Genomic DNA, 10,390 nt, shown 5'->3' on the forward strand with positions numbered 1-10,390 from the left:
GTGGCAGGTATGTATTCTTTATTTATTTATGCTGAGCTGAGATCTTGTGCTTATATTATGATATGCGTAGGTACTTTTCTTGTGAGTTCTGTACCTGCTTTGGTGTTATTTGACTCGGGTGCGAGTCTGTCATTTGTGTCTTTAGCGTTTAGTCAGCACATCAGTATCCAACGGGAGGCGTTGAGTCGGCCGCTACGGGTTTCCATAGCTGACGAACGAGCGGTATATGCTACGGATGTGATTCGAGGTTGTGTACTCGAGATCTTCGGTGTTGAGTTCCCGATAGATCTGGTTCCTATAGCGATGGGGGACGTGTGTGTCATAGTGGGCATGGATTGGTTGAGCCGGTTTGGGGCGGTTATAGACTGCGAGCGACAGTTGGTGACGATACGAGACCCTAGTGGGGGAGTACTTACGGTGTACGGCGAGGGTACCCATTCAGGGTCAGCATTTTGTTCAGCTGCTAGAGCGAGGCGGAGTTTACAGCAGGGCTGTAGCGGGTTTGTGGCATATGTGATGGATTCACGAGTGGCTGTCGAGGAGCCAAGATCGATTGATGATGTGCCGATAGTGCGTGAGTTCCCGGATGTGTTTCCTGAGGAGTTGTCGGGTGTGCCTCCCGAGAGGCAGGTGGAGTTCCGCATTGATTTGATTCCGGGGGCAGCGCCTATCGCCAAGGCGCCTTATCGCCTTGCGCCGCCAGAGATGCAGGAGTTATCCTCGCAGCTCCAGGAGCTGCTGGGGAAGGGGTTTATTCGATCGAGTAGCTCGCCTTGGGGAGCGCCGTTCCTTTTTGTTAAGAAAAAGGATGGTTCACACCGGATGTGTATTGATTACCGAGAGTTGAACAAGTTGACGGTCAAGAACCGCTACCCCTTACCGAGGATCGATGATCTGTTCGATCAGTTGCAGGGAGCGTCTTGGTTCTCCAAGATTGACTTGAGGTCTGGATATCATCAGATGAGGGTGCGTGATGAGGATATCCAGAAGACGGCATTCAGAACTCGTTATGGGCATTACGAGTTCGTGGTGATGCCTTTTGGGCTCACCAATGCACCGACAGCGTTCATGGATCTCATGAACAGGGTGTGCAGACCGATGTTGGACCGATCGGTAATCGTGTTCATTGATGATATTCTGGTGTATTCGAGGTCCCGAGAGCAGCACGAGGACCATTTGAGGGAAATCCTTGGAGTTTTGAGATCGGAGAGGCTATACGCCAAATTCTCCAAATGTGATTTCTGGTTGCGAGAGGTCCAGTTCTTAGGGCATCTCGTCAATCAGAAAGGGATATTGGTTGATCCGGCCAAGATTGAGGTGGTGATGAGTTGGGAGGTGCCGAGATCTCCCACCGAGATCATGAGTTTTCTGGGGTTGGCCGGCTATTATAGGAGATTTATCAAGGATTTCTCCAGGATCGCTGTGCCTCTCACCAGGTTGACCTGGAAGGGCGTTACTTTTTCGTGGGGTCAGGAGCAGCAGACCTCGTTTGAGACTCTTCGCCAGAGGTTGTGCGAAGCCCCGGTGTTATCCCTTCCGGAGGGAATGGAGGACTTCGTAGTTTACTGCGACGCATCGATATCAGGGTTGGGTGCGGTGCTTATGCAGAGGGGGCACGTGATAGCGTATGCATCGAGGCAGCTGAAGCCTCATGAGACGAGGTATCCCACCCACGATCTGGAGTTGGGGGCAGTGGTGTTCGCCCTCAAGATCTGGCGCCATTATCTATATGGGGTTCGTTGTACCATATACACGGACCACAAGAGTTTGAATCATCTGATGGATCAGCCCAACCTGAATATGCGCCAGAGGAGATGGTTGGATGTGGTGAAGGATTATGATTGTGAGATCCTATACCACCCGGGCAAAGCTAATGTTGTGGCTGATGCTCTGAGCCGTAGGGCAGGGAGTGCCCCGATTCGAGACCTTTGTATGCGATTGACGGTGATGACTCCGGTGTTGGACACCATTCGGGAGGCCCAGGCAGAGGCCGTGATGCCAGAGAACCGCAAAAGGGAGCGGGTGATCGGGCAGGTGTCCGAGTTCGTTACCGATAGCCGAGGGCTGATGACCTTTCAAGGTCGGATTTGGGTGTCGTATGCAGGCGGGGCACGTACCATTCTGATGGAGGAGGCGCACCGATCGAGGTTCTCGATCCATCCCGGGGCCACTAAGATGTATTTGGACCTGAAGAGAGAGTATTGGTAGCCTTGCATGAAGAGGGATGTCGCGTGGTTTGTTGAGAGGTGCTTGACCTGTCACAGGGTTAAGGCCGAGCACCAACGTCCGCATGGCAAGTTGCAGCCACTTGAGGTTCCCCAGTGGAAGTGGGAACATATTTCCATGGATTTTATCACCAAATTGCCAAGGACCGCGAGGGGTGTCGATGCGATTTGGGTGATTGTCGACCGGCTGACGAAGAGCGCTCACTTCCTTGCTATCAGTGAGAGCTCTTCTGCAGAGAGATTGGCAGAGTTGTATGTGAGGGAGGTGGTATCGCGGCACGGAGTACCGATCTCGATTGTTTCAGACCGAGATGTGTGTTTCACTTCCAGGTTCTGGAAGAAGTTCCATGAGGAGTTGGGTACGAGGCTGCATTTTAGTACCGCTTACCACCCACAGACGGACGGTCAGAGCGAGCGGACGATTCAGACGCTCGAGGACATGCTCCAAGCATGTGTGTTGGACTTCGGGGGAAGTTGGGACACGTATCTGCCGTTGGCTGAGTTTTCTTATAACAACAGCCACCATTCGAGTATTGGTATGCCTCCCTTCGATTTGTTATACGGGAGGAGATGTCAGAATCCCATTTGCTGGGGAGAGGTAGGGCAGCGCGTGATGGGCAGCACTGAGATAGTGCTTCAGACGACCGAGCAGATACAGCAGGTTAGACAGAGGTTGTTGACGGCTCAGAGTCGCCAGAAGAGTTATGCGGATAGGCGACGATCCGAGCTTGAGTTCCAGGTGGGATACTTCGTACTCCTGAAAGTGTCTCCTTGGAAAGGAGTGATTCGATTCAGGAAGAGGGGCAAGCTGGGGCCCCGGTATATTGGGCCGTTCAGGGTGACCGCGAGGGTGGGTAGGGTAGCATATCGGTTGGAGCTACCTGCAGAGTTGAGCCAGATTCATGACACCTTCCACGTGTCTCAGTTGAGAAAGTGTATAGCCGATGAGTCGGCGGTGGTGCCGCTGGAAGATATTCAGGTGAATGCGAACCTGAATTATGCTGAAAGGCCAATCGCGATCCGGGATCGGAAGATCAAGGTTCTGAGGAACAAGGAGGTGCCCCTGGTGCAGCTCCAGTGGCAACATCGGAGAGGGTCCGAGCTGACTTGAGAACCGGAGTTGGAGATGCGGGAGCAACATCCAGAGTTGTTTGCTGAGCAAGACTTCGAGGGCGAAGTCTGATTATAGTGGGGGAGATTTGTAACATCCGGATTCCCAGGTATCTTATTTTAAGTATTTATCTTGAGTTTTAGGGAGGGACTCAGCGAGTAGGCGCTCAGACTCGCTGAGTAGGATCGCGAATTCTTGTCTAAATTAATGAAGGACTCGACGAGTCGATGCGTGGACTCGATGAGTCAGCGCTGTAAAATGAAACCCTAAATCTCAAGGCCTGAGCCCTATTTAAAGGCCTTGATGGCCTCCATTTGCGGCTACCAGTCCAGAGATAGATACCCTAGCGATTGTGAGCGAGTTGTGAGATAGTTTGAGCCTTTTTGATCATTTTTGGTGTGATTTTGCAAAGGAGAAAGTGTTTCCAGCAAGAGGAGGTCAAGAGGATTGCAGTTCAGTGGGTTTTCAGCTTGGATCTTCAAGTTTGAGGTAGCTATTCGATCCTATCCTCCTGTTTTGCTTAAGGGCATTGAATTTAGGGTTTTCTATACCCTTTTATGGCTTGTTTAGTTGTGTATAGTGTCCCATTGAGTGCTAAACTCTAGATCTGGACCTTTTGAGGTCCATAGAGCCTGAACCATGCTGCTTTTTGTGGCTCTATGGAGAAAATGGACATAGGTTGCCATGTTAGAAGGGATTTCACCAAAATAAGCCTTGGGAGCATTGCATGTGTAGCAAGATTCGACCTTTACGTGTTTATTGGTCATGGGGAAGTCAGATCTATAGATTAGAGAAGCAGATCTGACCTCAGGAGGTCAGATGAGTGATGTCATGGGAGGAACTTGCCGAGTCCATAAGTGGACTCGACGAGTCGAGTCGGGTTGCCCCGCGATTCGCGACCTGTGATAACCCGTTGAGTGTAGGGTTGACTCAACGAGTCGAGTGAGGACCAGGGGCGAAGAGGACATGCATGTACTCGCCGAGTCACACAAGTGCACTCGACGAGTCTGGTCAAAGTTTGACCGTTGACTTTTGTTGACTTTTAGGGATTGGTCAATGTTAGGGTCTTTGAGCCATGAGAGGGGTAAAATGGTCTTTTACCCTTATGCGAGTACAAAGAGGGATTAGTCTAGCCTTGAGGGTTGTATTGATTAGAGTGCTTATTCCATGTGATTAGGCGGGGGCTAGACCAGATTTTCCGAGCTCGAGATCTACCGAGTTACCCGAGGCGAGTCTTCTCACTATACTGTACCTGGAAGGGTACCTATGTGTGACCGGAAGGTCTTGTATGCTATGAGGTTTATATATTATATGCTGTTATGTGATATGTACGTGTTATGTATGTCATGATGTGGACCGGAAGGTCAGGATGATATGGACCGGAAGGTCAGGGTGTTATGGGCCGGAAGGTCATTACGGGTAGGGCCGGAAGGTCTACCAGAGTTATGGGACGGAAGTCCCCTAAGACACAGAGACCGGAAGGTCTTATAGCCTTGAGTGGTGTATGTGCGTATGTGGTATTTTGGGGAACTCACTAGGCATTTATGCTTACAGTGTTGTGTTATGTGTTTCAGGTACCAGTGAGGATCGCGGGAAGGCGCCAGCATGATCAGTACACACATGAGGAGTTTTATACATTATGATCTTGGGGTTGTGTTTCTATGGATTGATACGTGATACAATGACATTTTTATAATATTTATGAATGAAAGTATGTTTTGAAAATGTGAAAAATTGTTTTGAAAATTTACGTTGTTACAGATACAAGATTCACACACACACTAACACACACTCTCTTTTCTCTCTCTCTAGAACACTTTGGGTTTCACACACTTAAGCTCTCCTAGCCCGTACACTCTGTTCTCTTCATCAATCCCTCCTCAACCACCTAACACCTATATATATACTTGGGGAATATGGGCCATAAATGGGTTTACGGCCGTAAACACCCATTGGGCCGTAAATACAACTGCAAAATTATATTACACGACCAAAAACTATTAATGCCTAGAAAAGTAAAGTATAAACCATATTTTTGACCCAACAATATCCCCCTTGGTTTATAGCTTTCTTTTCTTAATTGACCCAACAAGCTCCCCCTAAAATGTAGCTGACTTTTCTTGTTAATCTTCATTGGGAGCTTGGCTTCAGCATTAATCTTCGATATCTTCATGACTTCAAGATGAACATATGAATCTTCAATGAATGACTTCATCTTGAGCAGTTGGGCTTTTCTTCAGAATTTGGCTTTGAACGCACGTCGGGTGAGGAGGCTTGACGTACTGATTCTTGAAAGATAGCGCTTTCAGCTTGAGAATCTTCAGAGAGAACAAATCTTCTGGATCACTTCAGCAGGTTCAAGATAGCAACAGACTGATTGAGGAGGCTTCAATGCAATCCGTCACCTAATCTTCAAGTGCAGCTTCACCTTGCTTCTAGGGTTGAAAGATTGAATGTCGAAAGAATAATCTTCATTTCTTGCTCCTTCGAATGAGAATTCTTCGATGATCACGGATGAAGCCTTGGCTCAGAAATCTTCGACACAAACTCCATGAGTTTCATCTTCACCTGAATTCACTTTTCAAGACAAAACAAAACTAAAAGAAAATTTAGCACACAATATTTTTGGGTTTTTCATATTTTCTGGAAAAAAAAAATAAAACAGAAACAAAAATATTTTTGGATTTTTGATTTTTCTGAACAAGAAAAATAAAAACAGAAATAACACTATTTTTGGATTTTTAATTTTTTTGATTTTTGTTTTATTTTTTTAATTTTCTGATTTTTGTTTGATTTTTGATTTTTTTTTATTATTTTTATTATTTTTATTTTTTTAATTCTCCCCCTAAATTTGTGCATAGAGGAAAACTATGAACAAATTTAACAAAAACAAAAAAATATTTGGGATCAAAGTTGTCAAGCAATCCAATATCGTTTATCAGCACACGCCTGCATGTCTAGATCTGGTCAATCACCGGTATTGTTGTCCACTTAAACACAAAGTATGTTGACAATTTGGAGAGATTATAAGTGACAAGACATTGTGATATATATTCCTAAATGGACATTTAGCTGATGACGACCAAGGATATTGTTGCCCACTTAAATTAAGCAGCAAGATCTACAGACAACCTATTAAGTGGTTCAATTTTAGATGTACTAGAACATGTTTCCCACTTCCTGATATACCCCAGTAATCAAGAACTTCCAAAGAACTCCTTACTTTAGGTGAGTATTCAATCATTAAGAAAGAAGTCAGATATAGAAGTGCATATGTTGTATCCCAGGTCGGATGTCTTCCAATCACACAGAGGGAACAACATATGACTAACATAGATAGAGGGATTGAGAGGTAGAATGTTGCATATGCTGTGTCCCAGGTCGGATCTTCCAATCATGCAGAGGGGACAGCATATGGCTAACAGATAGAAATAATTTCATAGATAAGAAGGTGCGTAGAATTAGAGTTGCATATGTTGCAATCCAGGTCGGATATGTTCCAATCACGCAAAGGAAGCAACATATGACTGACAGATAGAAAGAAAGAAAATAATTTCCTACAGACCTACTTTATCAGAACCCCCCAGTTGCCCTATCAATACTGGAATTAAGGACATGAGTCCATACATCAAGGAAATGTTTAGCCACAGTTCTAGATAATTAACTTTTAGTGTATCTCGCAGGTTCCCATGTTTATCTCACTGCTCAATCTACCCGAGCGTCGTATGGTTAGTCGAAATGAAACTATTTAAGTCTATATTGTCTAATCCTTTCATGGTCAATCAATGTCTAGTCCTTTTGAATCCTTTGTGCCTACCAGCACATTGAATACAGAGTCTAGACAATTCGGCTTTAGTGCATTACACGAATTGCATATTGCCCTTTAGCACTAGACTTCATATCACTTCCCAAAACAACCTACTAAAGAAAGACATATAAGGAATTTAAAGAAAAAAGTCTTTGAAATGAAACAGTGTAAGATAAACTCAGGAGTATCGAGAACAAAAATCAAACCGTAAGTCACCGATTGAATTTGCATCCAGAAGGTCTGAGAACAGCACGCATAACCTCAGAACAGATCCGAAAATTCTTCATGTCATTAAGCATTGACCCCATGAGTGATCCCTTCCTTTCTTCCTTTCCCGCAAAGGACACATACTCTCAAACAATGTTCTGAATGTTGTACAGTTGAGAGATGTCCCCTATCATGTGCCTGGAACAGCCACTACCAACAAACCGAAATCTGATTGTAACGCCCCGTTCTAAGAGTAATTATTCATGGATCCCCGAGATCAAGAGTAAGGGAGTTTCGGTCTTTTATGGGCAATGAGTTTTATTCGAGAAGGTTTCGGGTCGGGGTGTGTTTCTAGAAGCGTAGGGCTTCTCGCCACCTTTTCGTGGATATAAAGTTCGTCGGAAACGGGCTTAGAATAAAGGAGTTATGACACTTTGAAGATAGTGTCAATAATGGTCCCTAAAGGAAATATTTGGCAAAGGGGTCCTAGGCATGCATGGAGTGCATGCGTGTAATTGGCTGGGTACGCCCAGCGTAAGCTAGGTTACGCCCATCGTAGAGCGGTTAAATGAACACGGGTGTTGGGGGCATACGCCCAACGTACAGGATGTACGCCCAGCGTACGTCCAGTGTCTAGAAACCGTAATTTTAGGGCCAGTCGCTATATAAGGAACATTATGGTTCCAACCCTGGCCCCCATATCTGCCCTCTTACTCTCAGAAACCCTAAGTAGCCGTTTTCTTCCATGATTGTGGATATTTGATCTTGGGGAGCTTGGTTTGGCAAAGGAGAGCCTAGGAGAAGAAAGAAGAAGTTGTCAAGGAAGGAGTTGGGTGGCTGGAGCTCGTAGATCTGGGAAGGCATCATCTTCTGGAGCCCTTTTGAGGTATAAAGTCTCTTGCTTGACATCTATTTTGTGTAGATCTAGGTGTTATGAGGTTTTGACACCATTTCTTGTCCCAAAAACCCCAAAGTGATGCATGATGCGAGTTGGTTGAGATTAGCTGTCCTTTCAGACATTAGGAGAGGTCTTGAGTGAGAAAAATGAGGTCCCAAAGGCTTTGATTGTCTCATGTGTGATGTAGGTGGGTCTTAATGGATTAAGACCTTGAGTTAAGAGCTTTATGGACGTCCCAAGTAATAAAGTTTGAGACTTTATGAATCCTAGGCATGTTTGGTCGATGGATCTGAAGTTTGGGCTTAAGAGCTTAAGCCATTAAGAACTTATGTGGAATTTTAGTTCAGCAAGATTACGCCCCGCGTAAGCTGATGTACACCCAGCGTAGTGGGTCAGTGTCCCGTTCCCAGTCCGCGAGAATCGAAGTACGCCCAGCGTACCAAGAGGGGTACGCCCAGCGTACTCCCTCTGTTGGGTTTTTGATTTTGGGCCTTAAGCGATTGGGCTGTTTATGGGCTAGTGGGGCTTGGGCCATGACTGAACATTATGGATGGAGTAATTTAGACCCAATAATTATTATGGACCTTGGATCTAGGCCCATTTGGTGAGGTGGGCCCAATTTAGTAAATTGGGCCAATATTGGGCTTTGCATGAGGATTTGGTTTTGGGTCTTGGCCCAATAAGAGGATAATGGACTTAATGAGTGTTGTGGGCCCTTGGCCTAGAAAGTCATGTTGGATTCTAACTTGGTGATTATCATGTGATAGTTGGGAGTCCCGATGAGTCAGCGGTCAGAGATTTGCAGGATTTCGGCAGTTGCAAGGTGAGTTATCCTCACTATATCGACAGGGTCTACGGCACCAAGGCCGACCCTTTATCGGATGGAAATCCGGGTATTGTTTGTTATGTTATTGTTTTACTAGATCTGCATCCTGGTATTTAGGATGGTGTTATGTTAGTGACCTGGTTAAGGTCGGTACCCGGGATATAGGGTAATGTTATGCTAGTGACCGGTTAGGTCGGAATCCTGGTTAGGATGTTGATATGCTATGTGATCTGTTAGACTGTTTGTCTGGTTGAGGATTGTTATGTGATTAATTGTTGTATGTGTACATGGTTGTTTGACGGGGGTTGGGTTGAGGCGGGTCCTGCTTTGTGCTGTAGGCCAACATACCCAGGGCGGACTGGATGTTCCGAAGGCCCAGCGAGCGGTCCGGATAGGCTGAAGGCCCCAAGAGGGCGGACCAGACGTGCCGAGGCTCGGAGAGTGGACCAGGCCGACTGAAGGCCCGGTGCGGGCGGACCAGTCATACTGTAGACTTAGAGAGTGGACCAGGTGGATTGAAGGCCCGGTGCGGGCGGACCAATCACACTGTAGACTCGACGTACATGGCTAGACTCGGAGGGTGGACCAGGTGGACTGAAGGCCCGGTGCGGGCGGACCAGTTACAAAGTAGACCCGATGTGCATGGCTGTTCTATTTATGATATGTTATGAGTATGATATGTGTGGTTGGTATTTTGGGGGTAACTCACTAAGCTTTCGGGCTTACAGTTTCAGTGTATTGTTTCAGGTACTTCAGGAGATCGTGGCAAGGCGAAGGCGTGATCGTACCGCTCCTCATGTTTTATGATTTATATGATATGTTTCTGGGGGATACTATGATGTTTAAACTATTTTGAAAACGAGTTGTATGAACGTAATGGTTTTTGAATGATTTAAAATGTTTTAATTTGGCTCAAATTTTATGGGTGTTACACTGATGATATGCCTCCATAGCTGCTCCGACACAGAGCGGGATTAGTTGGTCTTTGGAACCCAGTCCATTTTGAAACTGGGTTGACCTTTATCATTAACGCACGGTACTCTCTCCCATGACATATCCTGTTTATCACAAACAGAAGATGAAGAAATATTAGAATCGTTAGAACATTTGGGAGAGTGAGCCTTTGGAACCCATTTGTAGTTGGGTTTAACCCATTTCTTTTTCGATCTGATGGGTGGCTCGGTACTTGCTTTTGATCTTGATGTCGGCCGTTGAGATGACTTTGACCTAACCGGTCTTTGTTTCACTGGAGCATCTCTTGGATTGGGCTTCTTGGCCGACATTCCCTTCTTGCCCTTGGGATTCGGATTCTTGG

At 46.0% G+C, this 10,390-nt stretch overlaps 1 long non-coding RNA gene across 1 annotated transcript; it reads left to right on the forward strand.

Moving 5' to 3' along the window:
• Positions 1 to 8,164: 8,164 nt before the first annotated feature.
• LOC145112743 (uncharacterized) lies at positions 8,165 to 9,866 on the forward strand. The gene is made up of 3 exons (XR_013710646.1): positions 8,165 to 8,237; positions 9,017 to 9,072; positions 9,823 to 9,866. It is a non-coding gene; the product is annotated as an uncharacterized LOC145112743 (long non-coding RNA).
• The last annotated feature ends 524 nt before the right edge of the window (positions 9,867 to 10,390 follow it).

This window comes from Lactuca virosa, chromosome 5 (genome assembly GCF_052849685.1).
Source record: "Lactuca virosa cultivar CGN04683 chromosome 5, Lactuca_virosa_CGN04683_v6, whole genome shotgun sequence".
In the NCBI taxonomy this organism is placed as follows: Eukaryota; Viridiplantae; Streptophyta; class Magnoliopsida; order Asterales; family Asteraceae; genus Lactuca; species Lactuca virosa.